The 21,599-nt window shown below is 46.2% G+C and overlaps 1 long non-coding RNA gene across 1 annotated transcript; it reads left to right on the top strand.

Moving 5' to 3' along the window:
- Nucleotides 1-471: 471 nt before the first annotated feature.
- On the top strand, nt 472-10,260 carry LOC116976779. The gene is made up of 3 exons (XR_004413049.1): nt 472-655; nt 8,951-8,953; nt 10,246-10,260. It is a non-coding gene; the product is annotated as an uncharacterized LOC116976779 (long non-coding RNA).
- Nucleotides 10,261-21,599: the final 11,339 nt, after the last annotated feature.

Raw genomic sequence — 21,599 nt, 5'->3', positions numbered from 1 at the left:
GAGTAGTCTCCTCAGTCACCCAAACAGATGTAGCATCTCACAACATGTTGAAAATTTTCGCCGACCTACAACGACCTATGACAGGTGCAGTCGCCGAAAAAGTTGCGTAAGTGGGACAGGCCCTTTAAGGGAAAATCCTATTTGACCAATTTGATTGCATTTTTTGAAGGTAGTAAAGTGTAGATTAGTGGCTCAAGTTATGAGTCATGCTTTTGTAGTTACGCCCACTAGCTTATTAGCGTCGCGGTCTATTGCACTCTTCAGTATGAAGTTAACTCTCAAGTGAGAGCTTGTAGTTGCTTATACTAAATAAACATTGTATAAACTGCCAAGGTGTGAGGTCTTTATTATTATAAGGACTCAAAACCAACATGGTGTGAGAGTTTACGATCTCACTCTCCGATTGATTATATTGTTTTTATCTTAGTTTATTTTTTTAACCATGATTATGGCTGCTGCTCTCAGAAAGCCAGATATCTTGGTGTTTGATGCTGATCTTGCAGAGCGATAGCGTGTGTTCGAGGAAGAATTTTCAATCTACATTGATGCTGCTTATCCGAACGCAGCACCCGCTCTTCGTGCCTCGATTCTCCTTAAATTAGCAGGCACTGAAGCTGCACGACGTGCCAGAAGATTTCACTATGCACCGGCTGGTGTGGATGATGAGGACGCACAAATTCCAGCAGAGTCCATCCGTGATCCTGAGTGCCTCTTACGTAAATTCCGACAACTATGTGAGTTACAAATTAATGTGAGCATTGAACGACATAAATTGTTCTCATTTTGTCAAAAACAAGAAGAACCGGTCGAGCTCTATGTCAGTGCACTGAAGCATGTTACTAGTCATTGTGATTTTAGAGAAATCGAATCGTTTGATAAGAGAACGATTAATACCTGGCATATTGAATAATAAACTACGTGATGAATTGTTGCGCGAAGTGGGTCTGACCTTAGAAGCTGTTGAAAACCGCTGTCGCATAGCTGAGTTAACCAATGCCCACATTAAAACGCTAACATTTCCTGCTGCTCGTGAAGTCAATGCAGCCAGCGTGTCTAATCAAATTACTACTCGACGGTTTCAGGGGCCAGTTAACAGCCCAAGATGGATTACTAATTGCTTTAATTGCGCAGCTTCACACACTGCAATTCGTGACCGGTGTCCGGCATTTGGAAAAATCTGCAGGCTCTGTAACAAAATAAACCATTTTGCAAAATGCTGCAAATCGGGAAACAACAGATTTCAAACGAGACGGTCTGTCAGCTTGTTAAACCAGGATGATTATCCTAGCTCCCAGTTCTCACAAACAGATGATGACAGCACAGAGATTAATGTGCATGCTTTGTCAGGTTCAGCGTCTAAGCTTGATCCCGACATTAAACTGCTCATTAATGGCAAAACTCTATCTTAAGGTTGATAGCGGAGTTCGTTGTAACACTATCTCTTTGGCTGTCTTCCAACAGCTACAAAACCCAGAAGCTCTAACTCAGACAACTGCTTCACTTATCTCTTTTAATGGTACAGCAATGTGCCCTATCGGCCAAGTACAGTTACGTTGCCATCTCAATGGATTTTTACGTGGTACGCGAGAAGGTACCATCCAAACTGGGTGCCGATGCATGCCATGACATTGGATTGATTTCCTTCAGCCCTTCAGTCTGTCCACTGACTGTAGACGGTGATTTTACACATCACATTTTAACACAATACAAGGACTTGTTTAACGACGAGCTGGGCATGTTGCCTGCCAGATGCACGATTACTATTGACCTTTGGGCAATCCCAGTTGTTCGTCCAACTCACAGGATTCCCCATGCTATGCGGGATCGAGTACAAAGTGAATTTAACAGAATGGTGGCTCGTGGTGTGATTACTCCCGTAACTGAACCCTCATACTGAGTCTCTCAATGGTTGCCACTACTAAGAAGAATAAAGATGAGATATGGATTTATATTAACCCCAAGGATTTAAATACAGCAATTAAGAGACCACGTTGTCCAATGCGTTCAGTGGACGAGATTGTGGCACAGATGGCCGATGCAACCGTATTCACAGTGCAAGATGCCAAGAATTCATTCTGGCAGATTCCACTGGAACATAAATCCTCCAAGTTGACAACTTTCTGTGGCGAAACTTGATAGAAATATACAAAATTATAAAAGGCATAGATGGGGTATACAGTCAGAACTTTCAAACTGTATTGTCTTCAACTATGTAGTACTGTGACTTTCATCTAAGATTAACTCTGCAAGTAAACTTAGGTTATGGTTCAATGGTACGTTATTGACGCAAGTACCTAGATACGGTGACATTACATTTTTGCACATAGTTTGGTAAAAATCTTACTATACATTGGTACAATCATACTTAAGTACAAGAGTGTAGAAATAGTAGATTACATTGAGCCAGAACACAAGAGTCGCCATGTTTCTGGTGCTAGTTTGTGTGATTCTGGTTTTTAAAAATGTAGAGCCTTAACTTGCCCACAAAGGCCAGTTGTCCTGGCAATGGCACTGGGTCGGAGTTGTAGGGTCGGCCTGTTCAGGTGGCATTGTTTGTGTTCGCTGCCGCTGCATGCTGCATCCGATCCGCGCGCTCAGCTCTTGGAGTGGCACCTGAATCACTCAAGCCCCAGCCTACTGCTGGGCCTCCAGCAGTCCACTCCTTTGACAACTCGATCAAGAACATTGGGCGATTCAGACGTTGTAGCCATTAGGGAAACGTGGTTTAGAGAGGGGGAGGACTGGCAGCTCAATGTTCCAGGCTATAGGTGATTAAGCAGAGACAGAGTTGAGGGTAATAGAAGAAGGGGGGTTGCGTTATTGGTTAAGGAGGATGTCACGGCATTGGTCAGAGGTGACATTACGGATGGTTCGTCTAGTGAGGCTATTTGGGTGGAGCTGAGGAGAAAGGAATGGATGATCACCTTGTTAGGGGTGTACTACAAACCCCCAAATAATGAACGGGAATTAGAAGAGCAAATGTGCCCAGAGATTGCAGGCGGCTGCAGGTCTAATGAGGTTGTGGTGGGGGATTTTAACTTTCCCAATATTGACTGGGAATGTCACAGTGAGAACGGTTTAGATTGGGTGGAATTTGCAAATTTGTTCAGGAGAATTGATTTGGGCAATATGTAGAGGACTTTACACAGGAGAGGGCAACGCTTAATCTAGTCTTGGGAAATAGGGAGGGGCAAGTGGTTGAAGTGTCCATGGAGATGCGCCTTTTGGAACCAGTGACCACTGTTCTATGCACGTCCCTGTTAGAGTGAAGGGAAAGCCAGGCAAATGTAAGGAAGCCTGAATGGTGAGGGTAATTGAGGCTTTATTCAACAGTAACAGGATTGGTCCGAGTCAGCATGGATTTACAAAGGGGAAATCGTGCTTGACTAATCTTCTGGAATTTTTTGAGGATGTAACTAGGAAAATGGACAAGGGAGAGCCAGTGGATGTAGTGTACCTGGACTTCAGAAAGCAATTGATAAGGTCCCACAAAGGAGATTAGTGGGCAAAATTAGGGCACATGGTATTGGGGGTAGAGTGCTGATGTAGTGAGACCAGGCAGGTAGAGCAAAATGTTCTTTATTAGCGAAACAACACACGAACTACACGTGTACTTGGTCAGGAATAAACTATCTAAGCCTGTCGTCGTGAGGAGCACCAGTTACTGAACATACTGAAAAGCCCGCGAGCGAACCCCGGTCACGTGACAGTCCTGACCAAAGACGAGGGTTCTGAATACACAGCTTCACCAGTAGGTGCCACTATATGACGCCCCCTCCCCCCCCCCCCAGAACCAGAGGAAAGAAAACGAGCGGGAGTCCGAATAAGGCACCAGACCGCTTGGACCGCAGGAAGAACAGGTGCAACAGACAAAGGCGGGAGGGCCGGCGGACGACCTCTACGACGGGGCTGGTCGACCAACACCGGGCGGTCGACATCGAGGTGGGCTGGCTTAAGGCAGGCCACCGAAACGACCTCCTGCCGGCCCCTGACATCCGGAACGGAAGTCGCGATGCCGGGTTACAACACACGGAAAGGACCCTCGTAAGGGCGCTGCAGCGGAGTCCGGTGCGAATCCCTGCGAAGATAAACAAATTGGCAGTCTTTGAGGCCAGGCGGGACATAGGAAGGGGCAACCCTATGGTGAGAGGTCGGGACAAGGGCCAGCTTGCCCACTTGCTCACGGAGGTGCGCCAGCACAGACGAAGGGGGTTCCTGCTGTTCACGCGCTGCTGGAATAAAATCGGCAGGTACTTTACGTGGGGAGCCATAAACCAACTTGGCGGACGATGTGGCCAAACCTTCATTCGGGGCCGTGCGGATCCCCAGCAAAACCCACGGCAATTCGTCCAACCAATCGGGGCCCGTGAGCCGTGCCTTCTAGGAGGACTTCAGGTGCCGGTTAAAACGCTCTCCCAGGCTGTTAGCCTGAGGATGCTACGCCGTGGTGTGGTGCAGCTGAGCGGCGAGCAGCTGGGCCATGGCCGACCACAGCGCAGAGGTAAATGTCGCAGAGGAGATGTCGGTCGTAACGAGCCACCCAGTAGGCAGTGAGAGCTCGTGCACAAGTCGCGGTGGAGGTGTCAGGGAACGGAACGGCCTCGAGCCACCGCGTGAAATGGTCCATAATGTGAGCAGGTGGGTGACACGTCGGGACGGCAGTAGGGGACCCACAGGGTTGACGTAGATGTGGTCGAATCGGTGCTGAGGGACGACAAAATCCTGCAGAGGCGCGCGCACGTGGCACTGGACCTTGGACGTTTGGCAGGGGATGCAGGCCCTGGCCCAGGCTCTGACCTGCTTGCGGAGACCGTGCCAAACGAACTTGGTCGCCACCAATGCAATAGTTGCCCGGACAGAAAGGTTGGCTAAGCCGTGGACGCCGCAAAACAGTAGGGACGATAGGTCGCGGTTGCCCCTTGGAGACATCACAGAGGACAGTAACGCCCATGGGCCCTTGTGGGACGTCTTCTAGTATCAAACCTGAAATGGCGGTGCAATGGGGAAGCATCTCGTCCCCGTCCCATTGCGCAGCGGCCAGGCAGAATAGTCAATTCCCGGAGCTAAAATCAGAATGGCATTAATGGCAGTGAAATTTAAGGCGTCAGCAGGTTATGCTTACCCGCCACGTTCTGGATACTGGTGGTGAACTCCGATATGAAAGCCAAATGCCGTTGTTGGCGCGCTGACCAGGAATCGGATGCTTTAGCAAAATTAAACGTGAGGGGTTTGTGGTCGGTGAAGGCCATGAAGGATCTGCCCTCCAGGAAATACCGAAAATGCTGGACAGCCAAGTCGAGGGCCAGGAGCTCGCGGTCGAAAACGCTGTAAATCCGCTCGAGGTGGTGCAGGTGCCGGCTGAATAAGGCGAGTGGCTGCCAGTGACCATCAATTAACTGTTCGAGGACCCTACCGATGGCGGTGTCAGAAGCGTCTACGGTGAGGGCGGTAGGGCTAGTGGCCCGCGGGTGAACGAGCATAGTGGCATTAGCCAGCGTCTCCTTGACCACGTCAAACATGGCCGTGGTTTCCGCATCCCACACCAGATCCCGCTGTTTGCTTGCCAGACACTGGAACAAAGGTTGCATAACCCGGGCCGCCGCTGGGACAAAACGATGATAAAAATTAATCACACAATCACCACAAACTCTTGGAGCCCTTTCACTGTGGCTGGCGGGGAAACTGCCGAATAGCCTTCACCTTTTTTTTGTATCAGAAAATAATTTATTTAAATTCCAACAGGATACAAAAACCAAAAAAAAACAAAACCATGGTGACATACCCACCACCATGTTACAAAATCATCAAACAACTATTTTACAAGTATTCTAATAACTATTGTACAACCCCGTAAAGGGGCAAGCATCTGGCTCGGGCAAAGCCCTCTTCCGCATGGCGCCGTGACTCGCGGATAGCCAGCTTGGCAAAGCCGAATAGCCTTCACCTTGGAGGGGAGCGGGGTTGCGCCCTGCTGGGTAACATGATGAACAAGAAATGAAATTGAGTCGAGGCCGAACTGGCATTTGGTGGGATTGATAACGAGGCCATGGTCCCTGAGGCGCTGGCACAACAACTGGAGGTGCGCACAGTGCTCTTGACGGGAGCGACTGACGACCAGAGTGTCATCGAGATAGATGAACAAAAATTCTAACACCCGGCGGTATTCTTGAGGCCAAACGGCATCCGCAACCATTCGAACAGCCCAAAAGGGGTAATAATGGCGGTCTTAGGCACATCATCGGGGTGGACAGGGATCTGGAGGTACCCTCGCACCAGATCAATTTTAGAAAAATACTTAGCCCCGTCCAAATGTGCTGTGAAATCCTGTATGTGCGGGACGGGGCGTTGTTGAGGCGGCAGTAGTCCCCGCACAGTCTCCAACCGCCGGCAACTTGGGGGCTATATGGAGTGGGGAGGCCCATGGGCTGTCGGAGCACCACACAATAGTCATCTCCTCCATGTGCTGGAATTCCTCCTTGGCAATCCGCAGCTTGTCAGGTGGGAGCCTGAGTGCCCTTGCGTAGAGCGGTGGGCAGGTGGTGGGGATGTGGTGTACGACGACGTGTCTGGGGTTGGCCGAATTAAACTGGAGGGTCAGGATTTTAGGGAATTCAACCAGAATTTGAACGTACGCGTCGTCCGCGTCTGACATCGAGTCGAGGTGTGGGTTGGAGGGGACCGCAGGCTGTGACGATGCTTGCTGGAGCGTCTCGGAATGCACGAGACATTGGCCCTTGACATCGACCAGTAGGGAGTAGGCCCATAGGAAGTCGGTGCCTAAACAATGGTTGGGAGACATCGACGATGGTAAACGACCACGAGAAATGGCTGGGAGCTGAAAACAAGGGTACAGTACGAATCCAATAAGTCCGGATGGGGCTGCCGTTGACAGCGGTCAGGGTGGGGCCGCGCTTGCCGGAACGGGTGTCGACCCCAGATGGGGACAGTATGTTGATCTCTGCCCCCGTGTCAACAAGGAATCGGAGCCCGGAACGACGGTCTCAGACGTAGAGGCGATGTTTCTAGCCAACCGCGATAGCCTCTACTGGTGATCGGCCAAAGCATTTCCCAGATGCGAGCAGGGAGAACAGCATCGGCGGGCCTCTGCACCCCAGCGTTGGTGGTATAACACCACAGGCGCTTACTGGAATCCGCAGGGGCTGGTTGTGGTGTGGTGTTGTCGGTAGAAGGTGGAACGGACCGTTGAGGCCGTCGCGGAGCTGTAGACACCTAGCTGATGGAAACGCCTTCCTGTTGCTTGGCGAGCCACAGCTTGTCCGCTCGCTCGGCGAGTTGCAGGGGGTCGGCGAAGGCGCTACCGGCGAGGAGCAGGCGGATGTCGTCGGACATCTGCACGAGGAACGCCTGTTCGAAAAGAAGACAACGCTGGTGACCGTCCATCAGCGAAAGCATTTCGCTCATCAGTACAGACGGCTTGCGGTCACCAAGGCCGTCCAGGTGCAGGATCCTGACAGCCCGATCGCAGCAGCTGAACCCGAAAGCAGCGCCTTGAGGCTCTCATACTTGTTGTCGGCAGGCGGATGTTGATGGTAAGGAAGCAATCGGGCAGCGGGTTCTTGGTTCAGCGCGCCGACCACATAGAAATATTTAGTCGAATCAACAACAATTTGCCGAGTTTGAAATTGGGCCTCAATGTGCTGGAACCACACATGAGGCTGACCTGCCCAGAAAACGGGCAGTTTTAGCTAAACTACATTTTACTGGGCTGGGTTGGCGTCGAGGCACATCACATTCCTGGGTCATAGCGCTGCAGGGAATAGGCTGGGAACTACAGGGCAGTGATTCTGTGGTTGGAACTTTACTAGAGAGTATTCTGAGGGATAGTTTATACATGTATTTAGACGGACAAGGGCTGATTAAGGATGGTCAACATGGTTTTGTACGTGGGAGGTCTAGTCTGAAGAAGGGTCTCGACCCGAAATGTCACCCATTCCTTCTCTCCAGAGATGCTGACTTTCCCGCTGAGTTACTCTAGCTTTTTGTGTCTATCTTAGGGGTTTTTGAGGATGTGACCAAAAAGATCGATGAAAGCAGAGCCCTAGACCTTATATTCATGGATTTCAGTAAGGCATTTGACATGGTTCCACATGGTAGGCTGCTCTGGAAGGTTAGATCCCATGGGAATCAAGGAATTATAGCTGAATGGATAGAAAATTGGTTTCATGGAAGGCAGCAGCCCGCAGGGGTAGAAGGTGGAAGGTTGCTTTTCGGACTGGAGGCCTGTGACTAGTGATGTGCCTCAGGGTTTGGTGCTGGGCCAATTGCTGTTTGTCATCTATATCAATGATTTGGATGAGTATGTGCATGACATGGTTAGCAAGTTTGCAGATGATACATAAGTGGGTGGTATTGCTGATAGTGAAGATGGTTGTCAAAAATTGCAGCAGGATCTTGATCGTTTGGGCACATGGGCTGAGGAATGATTGATGGACTGATTGATCACAGAGAAATGTGAGGTGTTGTATTTTGGGAGTTCAAAAATGGGTAGAACCTACAGAGTGATCGGTAAGGCTTTGGAGGGTGTTGTGGAACAGAGGGTCCAGGATATAGGTATATTGTTCTTTGAAAGTAGCATCACAGATAGATAGGGTGGTCAAAAAGGCTTTTGGCACATTGGCCTTCATCAGTCAGAGCATTCACGTGCAGAGAAGATTCACATGGATTTTGCCAGGACTCAAGGGACTAATCTATTGGGAGAGGTTGAGCAGGCTAGGACTTGGAGTGCAGGAGGATGAGGGGGTGATCATATAGAGGTGTGCAAAATCATGAGAGGAATAGATCAGGTAGATGTGCAGAGTCTCTTGCTCAGAATAGGGGAATCAAGAACCAGAGGACATAGGTTTAAGGTGAGGGGGGAAAGGTTTAATAGGAACCTGAGGGTTAACCTTTTCACAAAAGGGTTGTGGGTGTATGGAATGAGCTGCTAGAGGACGTAGTTGAGGCAAATGCTATTGCAATGTTTAAGAAACATGTAGACAGGTACATGTCTGGCTGGCAGGTGAAACTAGTGCTGATGGGACATATTGGCCAGTGTGGGCAAGTCGGGCCGAAGGGCCTGCTTGCACTGTAAGACTCCATGACCCAGGAATGTGATGTGCCTCACCTCACAGCCATTGTTCTGATTTAGTGCATTGGGACGCCTCCTGCAGCCAACTTCGGAGCATCCAGAGCACCGCCGAGGGTGCTGGTAGTAAGACCCCAGCCCACTGATTGACACCATTATTTTCCTGCTGCCATCATTGTGATGTAGTTCTGTCATTCAAACATACAAGGAAAACCATTGAAACCTCCGTGTTTTTCAACGTAATAACTCATTAAATGAAAATATTGAAGCAGTTCTAACTGTATGATAAAACAGCATCTGGAGATGTTTTGCTGGTGGAGCTATGAAAAGATTGATCTAAGTCCTTTGGATCAATTGGCATTATTTTGCAGCAAAACATAAAACAGTTGAGTGATTATGCCTGATCATTTCGGTTGACGGGAGCCTTCCTATATGTCTATAATGTATCTATTATTTTTAATTTTGTTCATATCATTCCAAACAGGTAATAATTTCAATTTTGCTGGCTTTATATAATAAATAAAAGGACAGAACTCGTACTGCTTTCCTCGCTGTTCCCATTTGATTACGTTATGAAATAATTTCTGCTACAGTTTCGTGAAATCAATTAATACCTCTGAAGACACTAGTTTGAAATAGTAAACAGATTTTTTTTTATATCAGTGAAATGAGTGGAACCTTTTGTAATGTGCAGCATCATTTGTTTTGTTTCTGACTAATTTACCAGCTAATAATGGCAAATACAGCAGTTACTGCCTGTGCAGGAGGGTGATTTTCAAAAAATATTTAGTGATATGTCTTCATCACATTATCTTAAGAAAAACAGATTTGCATTACTTTTATTTCTACTTGTAGAATCAATTAATTGTATTCCGTGAATGAACATTTTCTATTATGATTTCAGTTCAGGATAGTTTAATGTGCACATCCAGTATTTCTGACTGAAGTTTTTTAGTTCCATTTACCCAACTATATATTTATTTTCTGGAGGAAAATAAAATCACTGTGTTAATACTTGTGAATTTTTTATCTTTTCACTTTGATGTAAATAAAGGTTAACATAATGGACATTAATAGATAGCAGTCTGATCATAATGTTAGTTTATCTCTTTTGCCGCATTAATGAAACTGGACAGTTTCTACATTTTATATATTTTTAGACTATTCTACATAAGGCTTCTAAAAAGGGGCTTGATCCGAAATGTCACCCGTTCTTTCTCTCCAGAGATGCTGCCTGTCCCACTGAGTTACTCCAGCATTGTGTGTCTATCTAAGGCTTCTTTATTCGATTGTGGAAGATATGTCATGTACATATCACTTTTTAACTTTTACAAAGCTAGTTTTCTTTAATTTAGATTACAAAACATCCAACCCTACCTTATTTCTGTAGTATATTTCTGTGTGCTATTCTAATTGTAATTAAATGCTGAAGAGTGAGTGTGGATTTTAATATTTATTTTGATTGTCACATTTTTAAAGAATGTTCTAAGTTTTCGTGCTTTGTACACAATATTCAAACCAGTTATATTTTACGTTAAGATCATAACCTTGATTTTAAATGTTGAGTTCTTAGGTCACATGATATCACAGTTGTTGCATGTTGCCTAACACTCATTACACTGACAGCTTAGAGGTGATCGATGCAAGCTTCCTTTACCTCAAACATTTATTTTATCTTTTTATTTCCCTTTGGTTAAAAATTATGAACTGATTACTCATATTTCAGTGTTTAGTCTAATAACTGCATTCTTTCCAGCAGTTCTTAGAATGAACAGGGATCTGTGATCCATTAAGTGGCAGAAAAGGTTGACAGGGCCATGTAAGTAAGGGATTCTATATCTTGCAGCTGTTCATATTCCCGCATTGAAAATACATTTAGTATTTGTTGGTTTTCTACATCCAGAACTTTTTATTGACAGCATCTGAGTTACTTGGGTAACATTTATTAAAATTATCGAGACAGGTGAAAACATCCTGGAAATAATTATGTAGTTATTTTATTACCTTGGATTTTTGCCATAGGTTTTTATTGTTGATGAAGATTTTATTTAGCTCTATACTTAAATAATATAAACTTAAATTGTCAGTACTCTCAAGGACCTGAACTGCCAAGTAATAAAATTGCAGTCCTAAATTCCATTCTGCTAAATCCAATAAACTATTATTATTTTGAAATTTACTTTTTTAAATCTTGCTAAATACATATCTGTGTTTCTAATACCAATTGAAAAAAAAATCTTTGGTATGGTAATAATCTGGAACATTTGGAGATCTGGAACAGTTTAGAAACTAGTATTAACATTTTTAGTGTAACCCTTCTTTGCACATAACATAATTCCCTGTAATCCTGCATTGTTATCTGAATGAGTGCAGAATGGAAGTAAAATGAAGAGGGAAAATATTTTAATAATAGACATCCGGAAAATATATTGATGCATGTGTTGATAAATATGTGGAATTAAATAATTACATATAGCCTTCACAACCTGAATATGAAACTTCAGTATTACTTTGAAGGAAATGTATCTTTAACTTCTCATTCATTTTAATCTGTTTTAAATACATTTTGCTTAAACATTGGGTACTAAAGGGTTAGTAGCATAACCTTTAATTTGTTAATGGGAGAGAACTCTGAATTATTTATGGAGAGTGTAATTTTGCAGATAAATTATCTAATAGTTCTCGACTGAGGGACAATTCCTTATATTTAGTTTTCACTATTTGAAATAAAAAATACAGTCCTAATGTTGCAGCATAATCAAGCGATTGAGGAAAAGTACACAAAGGAAGCTCACGGTTGCACCGGCAGATGAATACAGATAAACCACAAAGCTGTCATCAGATCAATGTTTGATTTTTTCAATGTGGAGGAGACCATATTTTGAGCATGGAAAGCATTACACTAAATTGGAACATGTGTAAATGAATTGCTGCTTAATTGGAAGTGCTGTTTACATTCTTGGATAGTGGGAAGAGAAGTGGGAAAAGGAAAGCTGCTGCAGTGGTTGAATGGGAATGTGAGAGGGGAACTGGTTGGCAGAGATGAAAGAATGGACCACATAATCATGTGGGAAATACAGGCTAAGAATGCTCGAAGGGGAGGAGAGAGTAAGATGTATCTAATGAAGGAATCTTGTTTGAAATTGCAATGAATGAGACATTGGATATCTATGGTGAAAAATGAGGACAAGGGCATCTCTATGCATGCTCTATCCAGGATAGGAAGAAATGAGCAGCGGTACAGGAAGTACAAAGGATATCATCAAGAGCTCTTCCAATTGCGGTGAAGGCACCTCAGATGCACCTAAGTGGTAGTTTCATTAATGGCGAAGATGTGAAAGAACAGAAGAAAATGGCAGATTGTGATGGGATTCATATAGATGGCAAGGTGGGAGTCAAGATCATAAAGACTTTTGTCGGGGTCTACGGGGTTGTAATAGACTTTTGTTGCAAACGCATCCTCTGAGATGAAGACAGAGTGATCCAACAAGAGAAGGCAAGATGGAGCATTAGTGGGAAGAGCAGACTGGAAGTTGGCAGTAAATGTAATGAAACTTTTGAGTTCTATATGAGGACAGAATTAGCACCAATATAGTAATCATGTAGAAGATAAAGTGTCGAGAGAGGGGACCGAAGAAGGATTGAAATAAGAGTTGTTCTATGAATTCTACAAACAGGCAGATATAGCTTGGGCCCATGAGAGTACCCATAGCTACATCTTTAAGTTGGATAAATGAGTGGAATTAAAGGACAAGTTGTTCAACCTGAGAATGAGTTCAGGCAGTCGAGTAAAATATGATAGAAGGGTCTCAACCCGAAATGTCACCCATTCCTTCTCGCCAGAGATGCTGCCTGTCCTGCTGAGTTAGTCCAGCTTTTTGTGCCTATCTTCAAACAAAATATGATGGCAGGAACCAGCTTGACATATATTCAAAGAAGAAGAAGAGGGCCCTCAGAACATCTGGGTATAAAATGGAGGTGTAGAGGGATTGTATGTCTGTGGTAAAAATGATCTGGAAGGGACCACAGAATTGACAGTTGTCAAACTGGCAGATGGCAGTTTTGGATATAATTAGCAAGGGCCTGCATTTGAGGAGAAAGGACAGAGTCAAGTTAGGAGGAAAATAGGGTTAATGGGTCAAAAACAGGCTGGTACAACTGCTGCCTCGTTGCTCCAGCAGCCTGAGTTCCATCCTGACTCCCACTGCTATCTGGACAGAGTTAAATATTTTCTGTGTCCTTATTAGTTTCTCACCAAATGCTCCAGTTATTTCCCACATCCAGACGGTGGTGGGTTTGTTAATTGGCCACTGTAAACTGACTCTCATTTGTAGATGAGTTGTAGAATCGGAGGAGTTGTTTACAATTTACGGAGAATAGTTTATAGGGTAAGTTAGTGAGGTAATGGATTTCCTCTCTGAGTCAGCACAGACTCGATAGCCCAAAAGGGTCTCCTTGTATATTGTAAGTAAGTATAGGGAGGGTAAGAGCAGGGGTCCAGGGGAATGGAGAAGTCTAGAGTTGCGAGAAAGGATCTGCAGTAGTGGGTGAAGGCTTAGCCAAATAAAAGAGTATGGAAGTGAAGGAAGTGGAAGCAGAATGCAATATCATGCTGGCGTGTCATTAAAATGGCATGTGATGGCAGATGATGAAGCTGAGGCCTCTGTTGTGGACTGATCATTTATATTCAAAGGGGTGGAAAGGTGGCAGGGGGAGAGATGGAGTCAAATGAAAGATAAGGGGAAGAAAGGTACGGAGGAGTATTCACATTCAAGAGTGATTGAAATCTGTGATCTTTGCGGACCAAAAGAAAGGAAAAAAGTAATCTGCTGCAGTGGGATGAAGGGTAAAGTTGACCTCAGGACCATGACAGCTTTGAAATAGAGCAAGTAATTGCTATTGCAGAGCATGTATGTGCTAATAAATAGCTTTAAACATTGATTTCTCAATAGGATGAGAACACTGCCTCAACAAATGCTGAACAATTTGAACATGCCTGTGAAGCTGAGTACTTAATTGTTTTAACTTAGGCATCTGCATATCTCTCATTGCCAAAGTGAAAATGAGCCCTTTTCATTGTCCTTGGGGTCTTAGATACTGTAGGAGATATTTCAGAGTTTCTTATCTCACTTCATCATAGCCAAATGGACATTGTCTTGTGGATTTTGATAGCCTCTCAACTCTTGATTCACAATTCCATGTTCATTCAATGCAAAACTGGAGAATAATCTGGCATTTGTATTGCTTTATTAATTAAGAGTCAAGAAAATATGTTTAATTGTCATATGTACCGGAAACAAGACAATGACGTTCTTACTTGCAGCAGCACCACAGCTTTGTAACCCACTACTCAATAGATAACATAATAAATAAACAAAAAATAAGAAGTTCAATCAAGAAAAAAAACAATATAGTGCAAAGCAAAACAAAGTCCAAAGTCCCCTAGTACAACCAAGACAATTCGTAGTTCAGTTGAAGTTTGTGGTGTTCAATAGCTTGATTGGTGTTAGGAAGAAGCTGTTCCTGATATCATAGTTTTCAGACTCCTATACCTTCTTTCCAATAGCAGATGTGAAATGACAACTGGCCCACGGTGCTCTGGATAACTGAATAAAAAATATTTCACATAAATATTTCTCCCTCATATCAATGATATTCAGATTGGTATGTTAATCGGATGCTGTTTATGCCTCAAGTGTATAGGTAAATGGTAGAATATGAGTGGGGAGTGGGGATGGGGAGTGGGGTGGGGGTTAAGGTAATGAGAATGAGAATGTTGGGGAGATAAAAAATTGAAATAATGCAGGATTAGTGTAAATGGGTGGTTGATGGTCAGTGTGGGCGGTGGGGTAAATACCCAGTTTCCATGGTGTTTTGCTCCATGACATAATACCATGGTGTTTTGCTCCATGACATAATACCATGGTGTTTTGCTCCATATACTTGAGAGTAAATGGAAATGTGGCATAAGCGAGCATATATAATTGTTTCAAGTATGGCAAGTATAACTTGAGATACAATGTACATTTATTAACACTAGACCAAGTGCAGACCCGTTGGGTCTGTTTCCCCAACGGCGTTTGCAGGGGGGGGGGGGTGAGAAGAGGTGAGGGAGGGGAGAGGAGGAGGAGGAAACGGGATAGATTTGGGATGGAAAGGAGAGCGGGGTAGGGGGTGAGAGATGGGGAGAGAGATGTGGGGGAGGGGGGATGGGGAGGGAGGGGAGGGATGGGGAGAGAGGTGGGGGAGAGAGGGGAAAGAGTGGGGAGGGAGTGTGGAGGGGCAGGGGGAGAGAAGTGGAAGTGTGGGGAGGGAGGAGGAGAGGGGTAGCGGGAGTGATGGAAGAGGGACAGAGGGATAGGGGGAAGGGGGTGGGGGAGAGAGGGAAGGGGGTGGGGTAGAGAGGGAAGGGGGTGGGGAGAGAGGGATGGGAGAGGGGTGAGGAGAGGGGAGGTGAGAGAGTGGAGAGAAGTGGAAGAGTGGAGAGGGAGGGAGGGGTAGAGGGGTAGCGGGAGTGGTAGAAGAGGACGGGGGAGTGGTGGAAGAGGGACAGAGGGGTAGGGAAGGGGTGGGGAGAGAGGGGAAGGGAGCGGAAGAGAGAGGGGTGGGGGAGGGAGAGGCGTCGGGTAAGGGGATAGAAGTGGAAGAGTGGGGAGGGAGGGGTAGGGGGAGTGGTGAAAGAGGGACAGAGGGGTAGGGGTAAGGGGGTGGTGGTAGAGAGGGAAGGGGGGTGGGGGAGAGAGGGATGGGTGGGAGAGGGAGAGGGGTGAGGAGAGGGAAACATAGAAACATAGAAATTAAGTGCAGGAGTAGGCCATTCGGCCCTTCTAGCCTGCACCACCATTCAATATGATCATGGCTGATCATCCAACTCAGTATCCTGTACCTGCCTTCTCTCCATACCCCCTGATCCCTTTAGCCACAAGGGCCACATCTAACTCCCTCTTAAATGTAGCCAATGAACTGACCTCAACTACCTTCTGTGGCAGAGAATTCCAGAGATTCACCACACTCTGTGTGAAAAATGTTTTTCTCATCTCTGTCCTAAAGGATTTCACCCTTATCCTTAAACTGTGACCCCTTGTTCTGGTCTTCCCCAACATCCGGAACAATCTTCCTGCATCTAGCCTGTCCAACCCCTTAAGAATTTTATACGTTTCTATAAGATACCCCCTCAATCTTCTAAAATCTAGCGAGTACAAGGCGAGTCTATCCAGTCTTTCTTCATATGAAAATCCTGACATTCCAGGAATCAGTCTGGTGAACCTTCTCTGTACTGCCACTATGGCAACGATGTCTTTGAGCATTGGGCATTGTGACATCACACGATGGAATGTTCACCAGGTGCTGGTGCTCCTGCAAAGGCATATGTAAATGAATCCATTTCGATTGGACATCTGTAAGCATTGGGCATTGTGACATCACACGTTGGAACGTTCACCAGGGGCTGTGGCTGGTGCTGCTTCTATGGGTGAGAAGCCAGTTTATTTTTGAAATATTGGGGGAGGGGGGGGAAGGATTTGATTAAAAACGTGTACTTAAACACGACGAAATGTAATGAGGAGCGGATACTTAGAAAGAAAAGTGAAATCTCTACCGAAATGGAAAAGACGTCGGCGATTCTGCGTCTGGTTTCGGAGTTGCAGTGAATCAAAGGAAGAAATGCAGTCGGAAGCCGTACATGTAAATGGATCCATTCCGATTGGACATCTGCGAGCATTTGGCATTGTGATTGGACATCTGCGAGCATTGGGCATTGTGACATCACACGATGGAAACGAATCAAAAGGCAGAAAGGCAGCCGGACTGCAGGCACACAGTTTTATATATTAACTAGACTAAGTGCAGACCCGTTGGGTCTGTTTCCCCAACGGCGTTTGCGGGTGGGGTGGGGAAGGTTGGGGGGGGGCTGCGGCAACACACTCACATTAACCACACCCCAAACACACAGGTGGGGGGAGGGGGGTGAGAAGAGGGGAAGGAGGGGAGAGGAGGAGGAGGAAATGGGGCAGATTTGGGAGGGAAAGGAGAGCGGGGTAGGGGGTGAGAGAGGGGGATGGGGAGAGAGATGTGTGGAAGGGGAGGGATGGGGAGGGAGGGGAGGAGGGAGGGAGGGGGAGAGGTGTGGGGTGAGAGGGTAGAAAGAGTGGGGAGGGAGAGAGAAGTGGAAGCGTGGGGTGGGAGGGGTAAGTGGAGTGGTGGAAGAGGGACAGAGGGACAGAGGGATAGGGGATGGGGCGGGGGGAGATGGAAGGGGGTGGGGTAGAGAGTGAACGGGGTGGGGGAGAGAGGGATGGGTGGGAGAGGGAGAGGGGTGAAGAGAGGGAAACATAGAAACATAAGATTCTATAAGATCACCCCTCAATCTTCTAAATTCTAGCGAGTACAAGCCGAGGGGTGAGGAGAGGGAAACATAGAAACATAAGATTCTATAAGATCACCCCTCAATCTTCTAAATTCTAGCGAGTACAAGCCGAGTCTATCCAGTCTTTCTTCATATGAAAGTCCTGACATCCCAGGAACCAGTCTGGTGAACCTTCTCTGTACTCCCTCTATGGCAAAAATGTCTTTGGGCATTGGGCATTGTGACATCACATGATGACACGGTCACCAGGGGCTGGTGCAAAGGCATATGTAAATGAATCCATCCCGATTGGACATCTGCGAGCATTGGGCATTGTGACATGACACGATGGGAACGAATCAAAAGGCAGAAAGGCAGCCGGACTGCAGGCACACAGTTTTATATGATAACTAGACCAAGTGCAGACCCGTTGGGTCTGATTCCCCAACGGCGTTTTGCGGGGGGGGGGGGGGGAGGGGGGGCTGCGGCATCAAACTCACATTAACCACCCCCCAAACACACAGGTGGGGGGAGGGGGGATCACTTTCTTCTGCCTTTTTTATGCTTTTCCCACTAAATACAATGAACCTGCTGCAAGTTTCCATGACATTTATTCCACAGAACAACACATTGGAATCTCCAGTAAAACAGGCATCTGTGAAGCCCCCTCAGCCATTTTGTGTGCTTGCCTGAAACAAAGCGCGTGATTGGCCAACTGGCAGACAACTCAATGTCAAACGTGCTTTGATTGGACTAAAAAATTCCTGACATTTTTCACGTTTTTCTCTAATTTAATTAAAATGTGCAAGTCCTCTTCATATCGAGTTTCAGGGGTGATTTATGTAAATATTTTTACACAATATGTGAAAATTTCATGTAGTTTGGTGACTTGGGTCACGAAACTGCAGAATAAAGCTCCTCGGCCCACAGCCTATTCTCTGTACTCCCAATATGGCAACAATGTCTTTGAGCATTGGGCATTGTGACATCACACGATGGAACGTTCACCATGGGCTGGGGCTCCTGCAAAGGCATATGTAAATAGATCCATTCCGATTGGACATATGTGAACATTGGGCATTGTGACATCACACGAAGGAACGTTCAGCAGGGGCTGGGGATGGTGCAGCTTCTTTGGGTGAGAAGCCAGTTTAGTTTTGAAATTTTGAGGGGGGTGGGGGGAAGGATTTGATTAAAAACGTGTACATAAACACGACGAAATGTAATGAGGTGCGGATACTTAGAAAGAAAAGTGAAATCTCTACCGAAATGGAAAAGACGTCGGCGATTCTGCGTCCGGTTTTGGAGTTGCAGGGAATCAAAGGAAGAAATGCGTCCGGAAGCCGTACATGTAAATGGATCCATTCCGATTGGACGTCTGCGAGCGTCGGGCATCGCGATTGGACGTCTGCGAGCATCGGGCATTGTGACATCGCACGGCGGGAACGAATCGAAAGGCAGAAAGGCAGCCGGACGGATGTCGGACGGATGGGGCGAGAGTTTTATATAATAATAGATAGATAAGAGAGAGAGAGAGAGAGAGAGAGAGAGAGGGAGGGAGGGAGGAGTGAGGGAGAGGGAGAGAGGGAGAGGGAGAGGAAGGGAGAGGAGGGAGGGCGATGGCTGAGGGAGGTGAGGTAGCTAGGTCTATTGCTACTTCTTTGCTCGACTTCTTGTCTCGGCCTTGTATTTCCTTTTTGCTGTCTTTTCTTTGTTTGTTCTTGTTTCTTCTTTCTTCTTTCGTTTGTTCTTGTTTTTCTTTCTTTCTATTCTTTCTTTAGTTTCTTTCTCTTCTTCTTTTCTGGTGGCTTTCTTTCTGCTTTCTTTCTCTTTGAGTACTGGATCGCTTCTTTGATTCTCCTTTGCTCTCATTATGCTCAGCAGCTGCAGGCAGCTGTTTGAGTACAAACAGTCTTAAAATTACTAGGCTAATTAATGTAATGTGAGTCATTAAAGAAAAGTTATTTGTTCACAGTTACATGGGGGTGTAATGCCAATGTTATGTGTCTTTAAAGAATCTGGTTTTCATCTGGATTGTCCACATTATGCTTAAAAATGCATGTATGAATTAATACATTATATTAACTGCTACATATATTAACCACATGATATCTCTTGATTAAGTCTCTTCTGGCCAAATAACCTCCTGATATATTTTTGGCCCTACAGTTATGACATATCATCCCACAAATTGATCACTGCAATGGTCACCATGCATTTAGATACTGGATGTACAGTGCCCTCCATAATGTTTGGGCCAAAAACCCATCATTTATTTATTTGCCTCTGTATTCCACAATTTGAGATTTGTAACAGAAAAAATCACATGTGGTTAAAGTGCACATTGCCAGATTTTATTAAAGGGTATTTTTTATACATTCTGGTTTCACCATGTAGAAATTATAGCTGTGTTTATACATAGTCCCCAACCTTTGTCCTCTGCTGGAGACAAAGCCACATCTCTCCCCCCCCTCCCACCCCTCACCTGTATCCAGCTATCACTTGCTATGTCATGCGGAAGACAATGAACGAACCTGACTTTGGAATACCGTGGAGAACAGGTAGACGCCTCACAGACCTAGATTTTGCCGATGACATTGCACTACTAGCAGAGTCGAGACACGCCCTTCAAGAGATGACAACCACTAGAGGAGAATGCATCAAAGGTTGGATTAAAGATCAGCTGCCAGAAGACTAAGACCATGCAGACTGGAGACCAGCAGCCAATAGACCAACTGATAATCAATGGGGAACCTGTGGAAAAGGCCACAAGATTTACCTATCTTGGCAACATGTTCAAAGTAGAGGTCGACATCAACTCCCGAATAGGTAAAGCTGCATCAGTCTTCAGACAAATGCGGTCAATATGGTCGAGCGGCGGGATATCAAGCTCTTCCAGTCCGTAGTCCTCCCTACAGCCCTCTATGAGACATGGAAAACCAATGTGAAGATGAAAAAGAAATTGGATGCATTCCAACAACGCTGCTTGAGGAAGATCCTGAAGACTAGCTACAGAGAACACATCACAAACCAGGAGGTCTACCGTAAAACTGCAACAAAGCCTCTCAGCCACGACATAGAGGTACGCAGGATGAAATTTGCAAGACATGTACTCAGAATGTCACCTGAAAGTGCACCTAAGATAGCAATGACATGGCAACCTGACGGAAGAAGGAAAAGAGGCCGACCAAAACTCACATGGAGTCGAACATTCCGGAAGGATTTAGAAGCACGGGGCGCAAGCCTAACGAGGGTAGAAGACGTCGTACATAACCGAACAGAATGGCGAAAGCTTGCTGCCCAATGCACTCAAAAGTGTGGGATTAACTAAGTCTAATAAGTCATACTAAAAAAGCACCAAGACACACAACTACATAAAAGTTGACATAAACATCCACCACAGTGGATTCCCCACATTCCTCACTGTGATGGAAGCCAATAAAGTCTAATCTTCTTCCCTCATTTTTCTCCCGCGGTCAGGGCAGTCGAACCAACTATCAGGGCTCGAAATTGGCGGTTGCCCTGGAGCCACTGACCACTCAAAGTGCCGCCGAGCAACCTAAACGGCGAGTCATTTTGCCCGGCTTGGCAACTTGGTTTATACCGAAGATATACCGTGTGAAAGATGCTAAGTGTGTCGTGACGGAGGGTCGGAGCGAATGACGGGCTCCGCACAGCAGCAGCGGTGGCTCCATCTCCTCCTCCTCCCGCACCCGCCCCGCCCGGCCTGATAACGCTATAGGATCTTTGCTCTTAGCAGCCGCTGCTGTCACTTTGCCAACGGCGTTTTCAAAACAAACCCTTGGAGGAGGGAGGTGTCGGTCAGAGGCGGGGCTGAGGGCTGAGGATAGAGCGCGGTGATTGGTGGAGGGAGACGTGCCAAAACACTCGGCAGACCTGGATCGATCCCGGTCTCCGGCGCTGCAATCGCTGCCGAACCGCCACTGGACCATCCCCCCACCCACCCGAGAGCCCCCCCCGGGGATGGCCAGAGGCGTCGGGAGTCAGATGGGAGCAGTGCCCCCAGGCCCACAGCCAGCGCAGAGAAGCAGCGCTGCTCAACTCTGCCCGTCCCTGTGTGGATTGAGACAGGGCTGTAGGCGAGACAGGCACAGTTGAGCTGCATTTAGCGCAGGATTGAGCTGAAATTACCGTTCACGGGGCCTCCGA

Source organism: Amblyraja radiata, chromosome 9 (assembly GCF_010909765.2).
Source record: "Amblyraja radiata isolate CabotCenter1 chromosome 9, sAmbRad1.1.pri, whole genome shotgun sequence".
Classification (NCBI taxonomy): domain Eukaryota; kingdom Metazoa; phylum Chordata; class Chondrichthyes; order Rajiformes; family Rajidae; genus Amblyraja; species Amblyraja radiata.
Note: the sequence above shows the minus strand (reverse complement) of the source record. Positions and strands in the feature narration are given on the sequence as shown.